Below are 16,143 nucleotides of genomic sequence, written 5' to 3'. Positions count from 1 at the left end.
CCATCCGAGACCCTGGTCCATGGCGGGGGCGGTGGCATGGTCGCCGAGACGGTGAGTGGCGAGGTTTCTTGGGTGTTTGGTAGAGGGAGTGGGGGAGGAGTGGGGTGTACGAGCGGTTAGTGGGGAGGGAGAACGGCAGGTCGCCACGTCTTAAAGAGAGGAAACCGAAACGACTATGCTATGGTACCCTCGGTCGTCAGATAGAGGCCGTAACGCATGCTTAACTGCAGGACCACAAAAATAACAATATGTACATCCAAAGGTGCTACTAGAGCAAATCACTAGCTCTATCCCGCTGGCATTGCACGCATCATTATAAACCCCAGGTCCTGGGTTCGAGCCACAGGCCAAAAAATTTCTTTTCTTTGTAACTACATCATTGTGCACAGTCATTTAGCTAGTGTAACATTCCAAATTTTCAATTTCGAATGTTATGCAATAGATCATCATTGCATATCATATTTTAATGCATTTTGGTTGATCCTAGAAATTCTACGCAACTCAAGGACCTACGGAGAGAGTTGGGGATTTCGTTATTTTCATATTTGAGTTTTCTCAAATTTTGAAAAGAGGATCGTTTGATTTTAATTATTTTCTCTTCCAATATTACTTTTATGAAAATAAAAAGAGAGGGGATAAAATGACTTCCCCAAAATAAAGAAATATTGGAGATTTAATAATAAAATCAAATAAAATTTTATTCGGAGTTTTTATCGCTATTTTATTTGAATTAGGAAAAATATGCGTATTTCAAAATTGCATTAGAGTCCCAAATAAATGTTCACCTTCTCCGTTAGATTTTTAGAGGACGGGGAAAAGTTATTTCAGGATTTTTGAAGTCCGTTTACTATTTCTTTTATTCGTTTTTCTGAGCGGAATTTATTTAAAAACAAAAAAGGGAAACCGACCTACGGGCCGTATCCGGCCCGGACTCCTGCCAGGCCCCCTCCTTATAAGCGCCCCCGCCCCACCGCAGCCCACCCCAGCCCGCCGCCGCCCTGCCCTAGCGCCGCCGCGCGGCCACCCGTTTTTTTTAAAACCATTCAGTTTTATTCCGAAAACCCTAGTTTCGGTTTTTTTCGGTTCGGTTAAATAGCAGACGTTCGTCCGTATGTTCGTTTTAACGAACGGTTTTGCCCGCTAGCTGTAGACAGTGAACATTCGTTTATTAGCCAGTTCATCAGTTTTTCTTTTTCTCCGATTTTTCGTGATTATTTTCGATCATGATTTCTGATCCGATTTTCATTTTAGTTTATCTTTTCGCTCGTTTATTCGAATCAGGCGATTCAAGCGCCCAGAGTTTCATCTCGAAGCCCTCTTTCTGTTTAATCAACTTAAACAAGTTTTTGCTACTGTAAAATTTGACTTTAGTCTAGATTTGTAATCGAAGCTTGTTTTTTCACAGCTTGAGTTTTGTTGCTTCGTTTGATTTGATTCTTTTTGCAAACCGGAATTCTTAAGTTGAACTTTCTGGTTATATCTTCTTATTTGAGTTTTACCCATGCATATTTGTTTGATTGCTTATTGTATGCTTGTTTGTTTATGATAGAGTACCCGGAGTGCGAAACGTCAGTACTAGGAAAATGCCTGCTAGTGGCGCACTTGTTTTGCCTACTAATGGCGCACTACAGGTGCGCCACTAGCACTACGCCATTAGAATTTTTTATAATGGCGCACCATTGGTGCGCCATTAGTATCTGGTATACTAATGGCGCACCATGCAGTGCGCCATTAGTATGCCTCCCAGGGGCCATATTTACCCATGTGCTCTGGCTTACTAAAGGCGCACTAGTTGATGATGCGCCACTAGTGTCTCTAGATTACTAATGGCGCACTAGTGCGTGGTGCGCCACTAGTATGAATATTAGGTTTTTTTTCCTGATATTTGCACATGTTACAAAATATATTACTAGACAGAATATAGACAGCACCACACAGCAACAGCAGATTCATCGAATACAATAAAAGATTAGTCTTCGAATACAATTCATCATATTGGTCTCCGGATTCAAAAGACCGAACAAAGATAGAACATTACAAGTCTCGAGACCGCAAGATACTTGTCGGAAGTAATCCTAACAAGATGCATGGATGTCGTAATAGTAAAAAATCTTACCAGGGTATCTCCATGGTAGTTACCGTAGTTGAACACATGCACTAGTGGCACGTGTTGACCATACACTACTAGGAAAAGGCCTACTAGTGGCGCACCAGTTTTTCCTATTAATGTCGCACTACTGGTGCGCCACTAGTATTTTTTACTAATGGCGCACTACTGGTGCGCCATTAGTATCTGGTATACTAATGGCGCACCACGCCGTGCGCCATTAGTATAGACCACCATGCGCCATTAGTATCTGGCATACTAATGGCGCACTGTGGGGTGATGCGCCATTAGTATGAATATTAGTTTTTTTTTACTTTTCTGAATTTTGCACAGGTTACAAAATATATTATTGGATAGAATATAGACAGCACCCATAGCAAGAGCAAATTCATCGAATACAATAGAGGATTAGTCTCCGAATGTAATTCATCATATTAGTCTCCGAATTCAAAAGACCGAACAAAGATAGAACATTACAAGTCTCGAGACCGCGAGTAGCGAGTTTGTCGGAAGTAATACTAATCCTAACAAGTCCTACTAATCATCATTGTTGGGTTTCGTAGTAATTTCAAAAATTTTCCTACGCACACGCAAGATCATGTGATGCATAGCAACGAGGGGGAGAGTATTGTCTACGTACCCTACGCAGACCGACTGCGGAAGCGATGACACGACGTAGAGGAAGTAGTCGTACGTCTTCACGATCCAACCGATCAAGCACCGAAACTACGGCACCTCCGAGTTCGAGCACACGTTCAGCTCGATGACGATCCCCGGACTCCGATCCAGCAAAGTGTCGGGGAAGAGTTCCGTCAGCACGACGGCGTGGTGACGATCTTGATGAACTACAGCAGCAGGGCTTCGCCTAAACTCCGCTACAGTATTATCGAGGAATATGGTGGCAGGGGGCACCGCACACGGCTAAGGAACAGATCACGTGGATCAACTTGTCTGTCTTGGGTGTCCCCTTGCCTCCGTATATAAAGGATCCAAGGGGGGGTGCGGCCGGCCCTAGAGGAGGTGCGCAGGAGGAGTCCTACTCCTACCGGGAGTAGGACTCCCCTCCCGTTCCTTGTCCAACTAGGAGAGGTGGAGGGAGAGAAGGAAAGGGGGGGCGCCGCCCCTCCCTCCTTGTCCAATTCGGACTAGGGGGAGAGGGGGCGCGCGGCCTGCTGTGGCAGCCCCTTCCTCTTCTCCACTTTAGGCCCATAAGGCCCATTAACCCCCCCGGGGGGTTCCGGTAACCCCCCGGTGCTCCGGTTTTATCCGATACTCTTCCGGAACCCTTCTGGTGTCCGAATATAATCATCCAATATATCAATCTTTACGTCTCGACCATTTCGAGACTCCTCGTCATGTCCGTGATCACATCCGGGACTCCGAACAACCTTCGGTACATCAAAATGCATAAACTCATAATATAACTGTCATCGTAACCTTAAGCGTGCGGACCCTACGGGTTCGAGAACAATGTAGACATGACCGAGACACGTCTCCGGTCAATAACCAATAGCGGGACCTGGATGCCCATATTGGCTCCTACATATTCTACGAAGATCTTTATCGGTCAGACCGCATAACAACATACGTTGTTCCCTTTGTCATCGGTATGTTACTTGCCCGAGATTTGATCGTCGGTATCCAATACCTAGTTCAATCTCGTTACCGGCAAGTCTCTTTACTCGTTCCGTAATACATCATCTCACAACTAACATATTAGTTGTAATGCTTGCAAGGCTTATGTGATGTGTATTACCGAGAGGGCCCAGAGATACCTCTCCGACTATCGGAGTGACAAATCCTAATCTCGAAATACGCCAACCCAACATCGACCATTGGAGACACCTGTAGTACTCCTTTATAATCACCCAGTTACGTTGTGACGTTTGGTAGTACCCAAAGTGTTCCTCCGGTAAACGGGAGTTGCATAATCTCATAGTCATAGGAACATGTATAAGTCATGAAGAAAGCAATAGCAACATACTAAACGATCGGGTGCTAAGCTAATGGAATGGGTCATGTCAATCAGATCATTCTACTAATGATGTGACCTTGTTAATCAAATAACAACTCATTGTTCATGGTTAGGAAACATAACCATCTTTGATTAACGAGCTAGTCAAGTAGAGGCATACTAGTGACACTTTGTTTGTTTATGTATTCACACATGTATTATGTTTCCGGTAAATACAATTCTAGCATGAATAATAAACATTTATCATGATTATAAGGAAATAAATAATAGCTTTATTATTGCCTCTAGGGCATATTTTCTTCAGTCTCCCACTTGCACTAGAGTCAATAATCTAGATTACACTGTAATGATTCTAACACCCATGGAGCCTTGGTGCTGATCATGTTTTTCTCGTGGAAGAGGCTTAGTCAACGGGTCTGCAATATTCAGATCCGTATGTATCTTGCAAATCTCTATGTCTCCCACCTGGACTAGATCCCGGATGGAGTTGAAGCGTCTCTTGATGTGTTTGGTCCTTTTGTGAAATCTGGATTCCTTTGCCAAGGCAATTGCACCAGTATTGTCACAAAAGATTTTCATTGGACCCGATGCGCTAGGTATGACACCTAGATCGGATATGAACTCCTTCATCCAGACTCCTTCATTTGCTGCTTCCGAAGCAGCTATGTATTCCGCTTCACATGTAGATCCCGCTACGACGCTTTGTTTAGAACTGCACCAACTGACAGCTCCACCGTTTAATGTAAACACGTATCCGGTTTGCGATTTAGAATCGTCCGGATCAGTGTCAAAGCTTGCATCAACGTAACCTTTTACGATGAGCTCTTTGTCACCTCCATATACGAGAAACATATCCTTAGTCCTTTTCAGGTATTTCAGGATGTTCTTGACCGCTGTCCAGTGATCCACTCCTGGATTACTTTGGTACCTCCCTGCTAAACTTATAGCAAGGCATACGTCAGGTCTGGTACACAGCATTGCATACATGATAGATCCTATGGCTGATGCATAGGGAACATCTTTCATATTCTCTCTATCTTCTGCAGTGGTCGGGCATTGAGTCTTACTCAATTTCACACCTTGTAACACAGGCAAGAACCCTTTCTTTGCTTGATCCATTCTGAACTTTTTCAAAATTTTGTCAAGGTATGTGCTTTGTGAAAGTCCAATTAAGCGTTTTGATCTATTTCTATAGATCCTAATGCCTAATATGTAAGCAGCTTCACCGAGGTCTTTCATTGAAAAACTTTTATTCAAGTATCCCTTTATGCTATCCAGAAATTCTATATCATTTCCAATCAGTAATATGTCATCCACATATAATATCAGAAATGCTACAGAGCTCCCACTCACTTTCTTGTAAATACAGGCTTCTCCGAAAGTCTGTATAAAACCAAATGCTTTGATCACATTATCAAAACGTTTATTCCAACTCCGAGAGGCTTGCACCAGTCCATAAATGGATCGCTGGAGCTTGCACACTTTGTTGGTTCCCTTTGGATCGACAAAACCTTCCGGTTGCATCATATACAACTCTTCTTCCAGAAATCCATTCAGGAATGCAGTTTTGACATCCATCTGCCAAATTTCATAATCATAAAATGCGGCAATTGCTAACATGATTCGGACGGACTTAAGCATCGCTACGGGTGAGAAGGTCTCATCGTAGTCAATCCCTTGAACTTGCCGAAAACCTTTTGCGACAAGTCGAGCTTTGTAGACAGTAACATTACCATCAGCGTCAGTCTTCTTCTTAAAGATCCATTTATTCTCAATTGCTTGCCTATCATTGGGCAAGTCAACCAAAGTCCATACTTTGTTCTCATACATGGATCCCATCTTAGATTTCATGGCTTCAAGCCACTTTGCGGAATCTGGGCTCACCATCGCTTCTTCATAGTTCGTAGGCTCATCATGATCTAGTAGCATGACTTCCAGAACAGGATTTCCGTACCACTCTGGCGCGGATCTTACTCTGGTTGATCTACGTGGTTCAGTAGTATCTTGATCTGAAGTTTCATGATCATTATCATTGGCTTCCTCACTAACCGGTGTAGGTGTCACTGAAACAGTTTTCTGTGATGAACCACTCTCTAGTAAGGGAGCAGGTACAGTTACCTCGTCAAGTTCCACTTTCCTCCCACTCACTTCTTTCGAGAGAAACTCCTTCTCTAGAAATGATCCATTCTTAGCAACGAATGTTTTGCCTTCGGATCTGTGATAGAAGGTATACCCAACAGTTTCCTTTGGGTATCCTATGAAGACACATTTCTCCGATTTGGGTTCGAGCTTATCAGGTTGAAGCTTTTTCACATAAGCATCGTAGCCCCAAACTTTAAGAAACGACAACTTTGGTTTCTTGCCAAACCATAGTTCATAAGGCGTCGTCTCAACGGATTTTGATGGTGCCCTATTTAACGTGAATGCGGCCGTCTCTAAAGCATAACCCCAAAATGATAGCGGTAAATCTGTAAGAGACATCATAGATCGTACCATATCTAGTAAAGTACGATTACGACGTTCGGACACACCATTGCGCTGTGGTGTTCCGGGTGGCGTGAGTTGTGAAACTATTCCACAGTTTTTCAAATGTACACCAAACTCGTAACTCAAATATTCTCCTCCACGATCAGATCGTAGAAACTTTATTTTCTTGTTACGATGATTTTCAACTTCACTCTGAAATTCTTTGAACTTTTCAAATGTTTCAGACTTATGCTTCATTAACTAGATATATCCATATCTGCTCAAATCATCTGTGAAGGTGAGAAAATAACGATATCCGCCTCGAGCCTCAATATTCATCGGACCACATACATCGGTATGTATGATTTCCAATAAATCTGTTGCTCTCTCCACAGTACCGGAGAACGGTGTTTTAGTCATCTTGCCCATGAGGCACGGTTCGCAAGTACCAAGTGATTCATAATCAAGTGGTTCCAAAAGTCCATCAGTATGGAGTTTCTTCATGCGTTTCACACCGATATGACCTAAACGACAGTGCCACAAATAAGTTGCACTTTCATTATCAACTCTGCATCTTTTGGTTTCAACATTATGAATATGTGTATTACTACTATCGAGATTCAATAAGAATAGACCACTCTTCAAGGGTGCATGACCATAAAAGATATTACTCATATAAATAGAACAACCATTATTCTCTGATTTAAATGAATAACCGTCTCGCATTAAACAAGATCCAAATATAATGTTCATGCTCAACGCTGGCACCAAATAACAATTATTTAGGTCTAATATTAATCCCGAAGGTAGATGTAGAGGTAGCGTGCCGACCGCGATCACATCGACTTTGGAACCGTTTCCCACGCGCATCGTCACCTCGTCCTTTGCCAGTGCCCGCTTATTCTGTAGTCCCTGTTTTGAGTTGCAAATATTAGCAACAGAACCAGTATCAAATACCCAGGTGCTACTGCGAGCTCTAGTAAGGTACACATCAATAACATGTATATCATATATACCTTTGTTCACCTTGCCATCCTTCTTATCCGCCAAATACTTGGGGCAGTTCCGCTTCCAGTGACCAGTCTGCTTGCAGTAGAAGCACTCAGTTTCAGGCTTAGGTCCAGACTTGGGTTTCTTCTCTTGAGCAGCAACTGGCTTGCTGTTCTTCTTGAAGTTCCCTTTCTTTTTTCCTTTGCCCTTTTTCTTGAAACTAGTGGTTTTGTTAACCATCAACACTTGATGCTCCTTTTTGATTTCTACCTCCGCAGCTTTCAGCATTGCGAAGAGCTCGGGAATAGTCTTGTTCATCCCTTGCATATTATAGTTCATCACGAAGCTCTTGTAGCTTGGTGGCAGTGATTGGAGAATTCTGTCAATGACGCAATCATCCGAAAGATTAACTCCCAATTGAATCAAGTGATTATTATACCCAGACATTTTGAGTATATGCTCACTGACAGAACTGTTCTCCTCCATCTTGCAGCTATAGAACTTATTGGAGACTTCATATCTCTCAATTCGGGCATTTGCTTGAAATATTAACTTCAACTCCTGGAACATCTCATATGCTCCATGACGTTCAAAACGTCGTTGAAGTCCCGATTCTAAGCCGTAAAGCATGGCACACTGAACTATCGAGTAGTCATCAGCTTTGCTCTGCCAGACGTTCATAACATCTGGCGTTGCTCCAGCAGCAGGCCTGGCACCCAGCGGTGCTTTCAGGACGTAATTCTTCTGTGCAGCAATGAGGATAATCCTCAAGTTACGGACCCAGTCCGTGTAATTGCTACCATCATCTTTCAACTTTGCTTTCTCAAGGAACGCATTAAAATTCAACGGAACAACAACACGAGCCATCTATCTACAATCAACATAAACAAGCAAGATACTATCAGGGACTAAGTTCATGATAAATTTTAAGTTCAATTAATCATATTACTAAAGAACTCCCACTTAGATAGACATCCCTCTAATCCTCTAAGTGATCACGTGATCCAAATCAACTAAACCATAACCGATCATCACGTGAGATGGAGTAGTTTTCAATGGTGAACATCGTTATGTTGATCATATCTACTATATGATTCACGCTCGACCTTTCGGTCTCCGTGTTCCGAGGCCATATCTGCATATGCTAGGCTCGTCAAGTCTAACCTGAGTATTCTGCGTGTGCAAAACTGGCTTGCACCCGTTGTAGATGGACGTAGAGCTTATCACACCCGATCATCACGTGGTGTCTGGGCACGACGAACTTTGGCAACGGTGCATACTTAGGGAGAACACTTCTTGATAATTTAGTGAGAGATCATCTTATAATGCTACCGTCAATCAAAGCAAGATAAGATGCATAAAAAGATAAACATCACATGCAATCAATATAAGTGATATGATATGGCCATCATCATCTTGTGCTTGTGATCTCCATCTCCGAAGCACCGTCATGATCACCATCGTCACCGGCGCGACACCTTGATCTCCATCGTAGCATCGTTGTCGTCTCGCCAATCTTATGCTTCCACGACTATCACTACCGTTTAGTAATAAAGTAAAGCATTACATCGCGATTGCATTGCATACAATAAAGCGACAACCATATGGCTCCTGCCAGTTGCCGATAACTTGGTTACAAAACATGATCATCTCATACAATAAAATTCAGCATCATGCCTTGACCATATCACATCACAACATGCCCTGCAAAAACAAGTTAGACGTCCTCTACTTTGTTGTTGCATGTTTTACGTGGCTGCTACGGGCTTAAGCAAGAACCAATCTCACCTACGCATCAAAACCACAACGATAGTTTGTCAAATAGACTCCGTTTTAACCTTCGCAAGGACCGGGCGTAGCCATACTTGGTTCAACTAAAGTTGGAGAGGCAGTCGCCCGCAAGCCATCTCTGTGCAAAGCACGTCGAGGGAACCGGTCTCGCGTAAGCGTACGCGTAAGGTTGGTCCGGGTCGTCTCGTCCAACAATACCGCCGAATCAAAGTATGACATGCTGGTAGGCAGTATGACTTGTATCGTCCACAACTCACTTGTGTTCTACTCGTGCATATAACATCAACATAAATAACCTAGGCTCGGATGCCACTGTTGGGTTTCGTAGTAATTTCAAAAAATTTCCTACGCACACGCAAGATCATGTGATGCATAGCAACGAGGGGGAGAGTATTGTCTACGTACCCTACGCAGACCGACTGCGGAAGCGATGACACGACGTAGAGGAAGTAGTCGTACGTCTTCACGATCCAACCGATCAAGCACCAAAACTACGGCACCTCCGAGTTCGAGCACACGTTCAGCTCGATGATGATCCCCGGACTCCGATCCAGCAAAGTGTCGGGGAAGAGTTCCGTCAGCACGACGGCGTGGTGACGATCTTGATGAACTACAGCAGCAGGGCTTCGCCTAAACTCCGCTACAGTATTATCGAGGAATATGGTGGCAGGGGGCACCGCACACGGCTAAGGAACAGATCACATGGATCAACTTGTCTGTCTTGGGTGTCCCCTTGCCTCCGTATATAAAGGATCCAAGGGGGGGTGCGGCCGGCCCTAGAGGAGGTGCGCAGGAGGAGTCCTACTCCTACCGGGAGTAGGACTCCCCTCCCGTTCCTTGTCCAACTAGGAGAGGTGGAGGGAGAGAAGGAAAGGGGGGGCGCCGCCCCTCCCTCCTTGTCCAATTCGGACTAGGGGGAGAGGGGGCGCGCGGCCTGCTGTGGCAGCCCCTTCCTCTTCTCCACTTTAGGCCCATAAGGCCCATTAACCCCCCGGGGGGTTCCGGTAACCCCCCGGTGCTCCGGTTTTATCCGATACTCTTCCGGAACCCTTCCGGTGTCCGAATATAATCATCCAATATATCAATCTTTACGTCTCGACCATTTCGAGACTCCTCGTCATGTCCGTGATCACATCCGGGACTCCGAACAACCTTCGGTACATCAAAATGCATAAACTCATAATATAACTGTCATCGTAACCTTAAGCATGCGGACCCTACGGGTTCGAGAACAATGTAGACATGACCGAGACACGTCTCCGGTCAATAACCAATAGCGGGACCTGGATGCCCATATTGGCTCCTACATATTCTACGAAGATCTTTATCGGTCAGACCGCATAACAACATACGTTGTTCCCTTTGTCATCGGTATGTTACTTGCCCGAGATTTGATCATCGGTATCCAATACCTAGTTCAATCTCGTTACCGGCAAGTCTCTTTACTCGTTCCGTAATACATCATCTCACAACTAACATATTAGTTGTAATGCTTGCAAGGCTTATGTGATGTGTATTACCGAGAGGGCCCAGAGATACCTCTCCGACTATCGGAGTGACAAATCCTAATCTCGAAATACGCCAACCCAACATCGACCATTGGAGACACCTGTAGTACTCCTTTATAATCACCCAGTTACGTTGTGACGTTTGGTAGTACCCAAAGTGTTCCTCCGGTAAACGGGAGTTGCATAATCTCATAGTCATAGGAACATGTATAAGTCATGAAGAAAGCAATAGCAACATACTAAACGATCGGGTGCTAAGCTAATGGAATGGGTCATGTCAATCAGATCATTCTACTAATGATGTGACCTTGTTAATCAAATAACAACTCATTGTTCATGGTTAGGAAACATAACCATCTTTGATTAACGAGCTAGTCAAGTAGAGGCATACTAGTGACACTTTGTTTGTTTATGTATTCACACATGTATTATGTTTCCGGTAAATACAATTCTAGCATGAATAATAAACATTTATCATGATTATAAGGAAATAAATAATAACTTTATTATTGCCTCTAGGGCATATTTCCTTCAATCATCATACAACTTCTACTCGTTATTGATAACAAGTCATACGATCATCATCTTGATAGTCATCGAACCAACCCTACTTAATTGTTCTTAGCACATGATCATCAGTATTAGGCAGGACCTAAATACCCTATTTAAGGTAAAATAGCATAAAACAATATAGACCCTGACTCTCCATTATGGAGAATGGAGAACATCCTGTCTCGAATTCTTGCGCTTCGCTTCCTTTTGCTTCTAAGAACCTCCTTACGTCTGTCCATACATTTTTCCATCCTTAGATTTTCATGTCTCCACTTCTTTTAGAAATCTCGTATGGACAGTTGAGATTCGTAGGATGACCTGACTGTATGTTCAAAACATTAAGACTACCTTTCTTATACATCAAATGAGGCACACAATTCTCTGGGATTATCTATTGAAAAATATAGTAATAACTTCATAGTTAGCAATGATGTACTAGTTTTAGAAGTATGCAAAAGATGCACGGATGTCGTAATAGTAAAAATCTTACCAGGGTATCTCCATGGTAGTTACCGTAGTTGAACACATGCACTAGTGGCACGTATTGACCATAATGTTGAGGAGTTTGATTGTGGATATTGTAATTCTCAATGTCAGTACAAAATCCGACCAGATGATTTTTCTCCTATTAAGTTGTTAATTCGGAGCCATCGGTGTAGTGGGTTTTGTCTACCATCTCCCGCACATTCTTTGAACAATAAAAATAAGCTGTCAATGGAAATAAGCTGTCAACTATTTTGAAATAAACAATATAAATTAGCTAATAACTATGTTTGAGAAACTTACATAGCGGTAGAACTGGAGGCGTATCAACAAGGACCCAAATGTCCATATTGTCTTGGTCGATGTCAGGATTACCAAGATCCATGGTGATAAGCATACCCTCATCAAAACCATACATCTTGCAAAATGATTCCCAATTTTTGCAACCAAAATGGGTTACGCTCTCAGAATTATACAGATTTACTTCAAAGTCCGCATCATGATGAGTCCTTAGGTGAATTTTCTTTGTTTCAGAAATTTCATGGTCTTCAAAATCCATCCTCTCCAAGACAGAGCGTCTTGCATGGCATGGGATAAGCTATACTCTAATTGTAAAAGATGAAAATTACACGTTGAAATAGTTGAAGTCATACTTAATTATGAAAAAAACAATTGTCGTCGTTGTGTACCGTTTCAACTTCGAAGGTCTCCTCGAGCTTAATGCTGAAGCGACGATCATCGTCCAGGTGAGGCCTCTCGCACAGACCTCGATCGTCGTGGCACTAGCCGCACTCCCCCGGGAGACTTTCGTCGTGCGATGACGACATTTCCTACGTTCATAATTCAAAACTACATCATCTCTTGACATTAGTAATAACTATGAGTTGATATCACACTTCTATATGTATAACACAAGAGGCAGTTGATCCTACTTAATTAAGTACTAAGATACCCAGGCCCATGCATTAGTCGCAAGTACCCCATATGTCCTATTTTTAGCAAAGTCAAGCTAAAATTCATGGAAATTTTCAGCATGACCTTTGCTGAAAATAGGACATATGGAGTACCTGAATTTGCCGGAACGGAAGTTAATCGACATTCCAGCAAACTCAAGGGCCTCTCGGGGTACCTGCAAAATCATTATTCCACCCCACCCCGCTGCAACCCCACAACACCCCACAATATCATCATGACACGATGGTCAGAGACAAAACCCCCCAATCTCATCACGACACGATGGTCGGAGACAAAACCCAGCAATATATCTTCTAGCCATGAAACCCTACCCTGATTCTCCTTTCTTCCTCTTTTTTCACTTAAACCTGCAAACATGTAGGGAAAGCAATTAATACAAGGCACAAAAATGGCATGATATGTAGCCTTAATGCTACAGAACACATGAAATACATGCCAGCAATATATATGATATAAACTCCAATAATTTTTTAATAAAAATGGTAGCTAAAAAAAGTAGCAAGCAAGCAATTCATTTGACTAACTATTTAAGTGTTCTGGACTCCAACAACCACTTTGCAGACAAGGAGGAAAGTGGTTCTTCCTTGAGGGATGTGTGATCTATGATGGTGCTGTCTTTTTGCTTAATTGGCTTTGCTTAATCCTATGAGGAGCACTGGATTGAAGCAATGGCTCAGAATATGTCAACTGCCTGTGCAGGCATAAAGCATGTTGTTGGGATGGAGGTGGTGGAATCCACTTGTTGTCTGGCTAAGATGTTGAAGTTGGTATTGATTAGTGCTGAAGTTGGCACTCTTTAAATTAAGAAAAGAAAAGGCATCACATAATATTGATGGACAGGGGAAAGCTTTGCAATTTCACCCACAAGTGTCAAGCACCAACTTAATAGCCACTCCTAATAAATCCTTCCCATGACAGTACGACGCTCACTCTTGGTTCGACACATAATATTATTCTCCCGCATTAGCTAAAATGGCTTAAACCGAATGCAATAATCCTAGTGTTCTCTTGTGGTGGTGGTGAGATGCCCATATCATGCATTGGTGGGCAACGATGATTAGATTAAACTGTAACCAGGCACATACTTACAGGCGTTTGCTAATATGAAAAAGCAGTGGACCTTTGGGTACAAAGGAGTGGACCTGAACGGTGCAAACAAAAAGAAACTGATAAAAAAGATGAGTGTTGTGTTCCCAGGGGTGGAAGAACTTGACAGGGCTAGCCGACGATTACTACCTCGATCAAAAAGTGATTATTACCCATGGAAATGGCACCAAATCCCTCTGGATCGTTAACAAGGGAGGATGCAGACATGGGACTTCAATCAATCGAGCATCAGCAGCACAGCGGTGTAACCAGATGGAATGGAATCGGGTTGGAAGGGCAACTAGCAAGCAACAGGCAGAGCAGTAGTGTGGCAGCAGCAGAGAGCAGCATCCGCAACGGGAAAGAGCAACGCCAAGGCAACAGAAAGCAGCGGCCAAGCAGCGAACATCAACAGCAGCAGTAGTGCAGTCAGCAGAGCAACAACAGCAGTGGGGGCGGCGCGACAACAGTCAACACGGGCGCGCGCGAGCGGCAACGGCCGGACGAGCACAGGCGAGGGATGGCCAGGGGCGCGCAGGCGGATGCGTGCCCAAGGGCAGGAGCAGCGGGGAAGGCGTGCGCCGGGGTGCGGCAGAGGAGCCCGAGGGCACGGGCCAGCTGTGGGGTGAGCGCGAGGTCGACGGCGGCAGCTTACGGTGGCCTATGGATGAGGATCGAAGGGGGAACGCTGAGGGACTCACCGCGAAGATCGTGGCAGGCTCGGTGAAGCCCAGGGTGGACTGGAGAGACGGTGGCGACCGCGAGATGGCGATGGCTGGAGGAAGAAGAAGGACTCCTCCTAGTGCTCCGGCGGCGACTCTGGCGGCGGAGCGGGCGCGGGGGTCATCGGGTGCGGGGGGTCGGCGGCGGTGGAGAGCGGGCGCGGGGGGTTTGCTCGGCGGCGCTGGAGAGAGAGAGAGTGTAACGTCCTCGATGCGGCTATATCTCCCACGTGTAGAAGCACGACTTAGAGGGATAACCGCATAGAAAGCAATGTCGCAAGTGAGGTAATCTTCACACAACCCATGTAATGCAATAAGGGAAAGAGATACATAGTTGGCTTACAATCGCCACTTCACACAATTACATGAATATAGCATTACATCAACCAGATACAATCAAGATCCGAGTACGGAACCAAAATAAAAGAAGACTACCCCAAATGCTACACAGATCCCCGATCAATCCCAACTGGGCTCCACTACTGATCAACTAGAACGAAACAACACAAGGGACAAGATCTTCATCGAGCTCCTCCTGAGCTCAGCGGTGTCACCTGCACAGTATCATCGGCACCTGCAAACTGGTTTTGGAAGTATCTGTGAGTCACGGGACTCAGCAATCTCACACCCTCGCGGTCAAGACTATTTAAGCTTATAGGAAGGGTAAAAGGTATGAGGTGGAGCTGCAGCAAGCGACTAGCATATATGGTGGCTAACATATGCAAAAGAGAGCGAGAAGAGAAGGCAAAGCACGTTCGAGAAACTATGATCAAGAAGTGATCCTAGAACAACCTACGTCAAGCATTACTCCAACACCGTGTTCACTTCCCGGACTCCGCCGAGAAGAGACCATCACGGTAACACACGCGGTTGGTGCATTTTAATTAAGGTCAACTTCAGGTTTTCTACAACCGGACATTAACAAATTCCCATCTGCCCATAACCGCGGGCACGGCTTTCGAAAGTTCAAATCCCTGCAGGGGTGTCCCAACTTAGCCCATCACAAGCTCTCACGGTCAACGAAGGATATTCCTTCTCCCAAGACAATCCGATCAGGCTCGGCATCCAGGTTACAAGACATCCTCGACAATGGTAAAGCAAGTCCAGCAACACCGCCCGAATGTGCCGACAAATCCCGATAGGAGCTGCACATATCTCGTTCTCAGGGCACACTCAGATGAGACATCCTACGAGTAAAACCAACCCTCGAGTTGCCCCGAGGTGGCCCCGTAGTCTACTCGGTCGGACCAACACTCAGAGGAGCACTGGCCCAGGGGGGTTAAAATAAAGATGACCCTTGAGTCCGCGGAACCCAAGGGAAAAAGAGGCTAGGTGGCGAATGGTAAAACCAATGTTGGGCATTGCTGGAGGAGTTTTATTCAAGGCGAACTGTCAAGGGGTTCCCATTATAACCCAATCGCGTAAGGAACGCAAAATCCGGGAACATAACACCGATATGACGGAAACTAGGGCGGCAAGAGTGGAACA

The sequence above is a fragment of the Triticum aestivum genome, chromosome 2A, assembly GCF_018294505.1.
Source record: "Triticum aestivum cultivar Chinese Spring chromosome 2A, IWGSC CS RefSeq v2.1, whole genome shotgun sequence".
In the NCBI taxonomy this organism is placed as follows: domain Eukaryota; kingdom Viridiplantae; phylum Streptophyta; class Magnoliopsida; order Poales; family Poaceae; genus Triticum; species Triticum aestivum.
The sequence above is the reverse complement of the archived record's forward strand: the minus strand, read 5'-3'. Positions refer to the sequence as shown.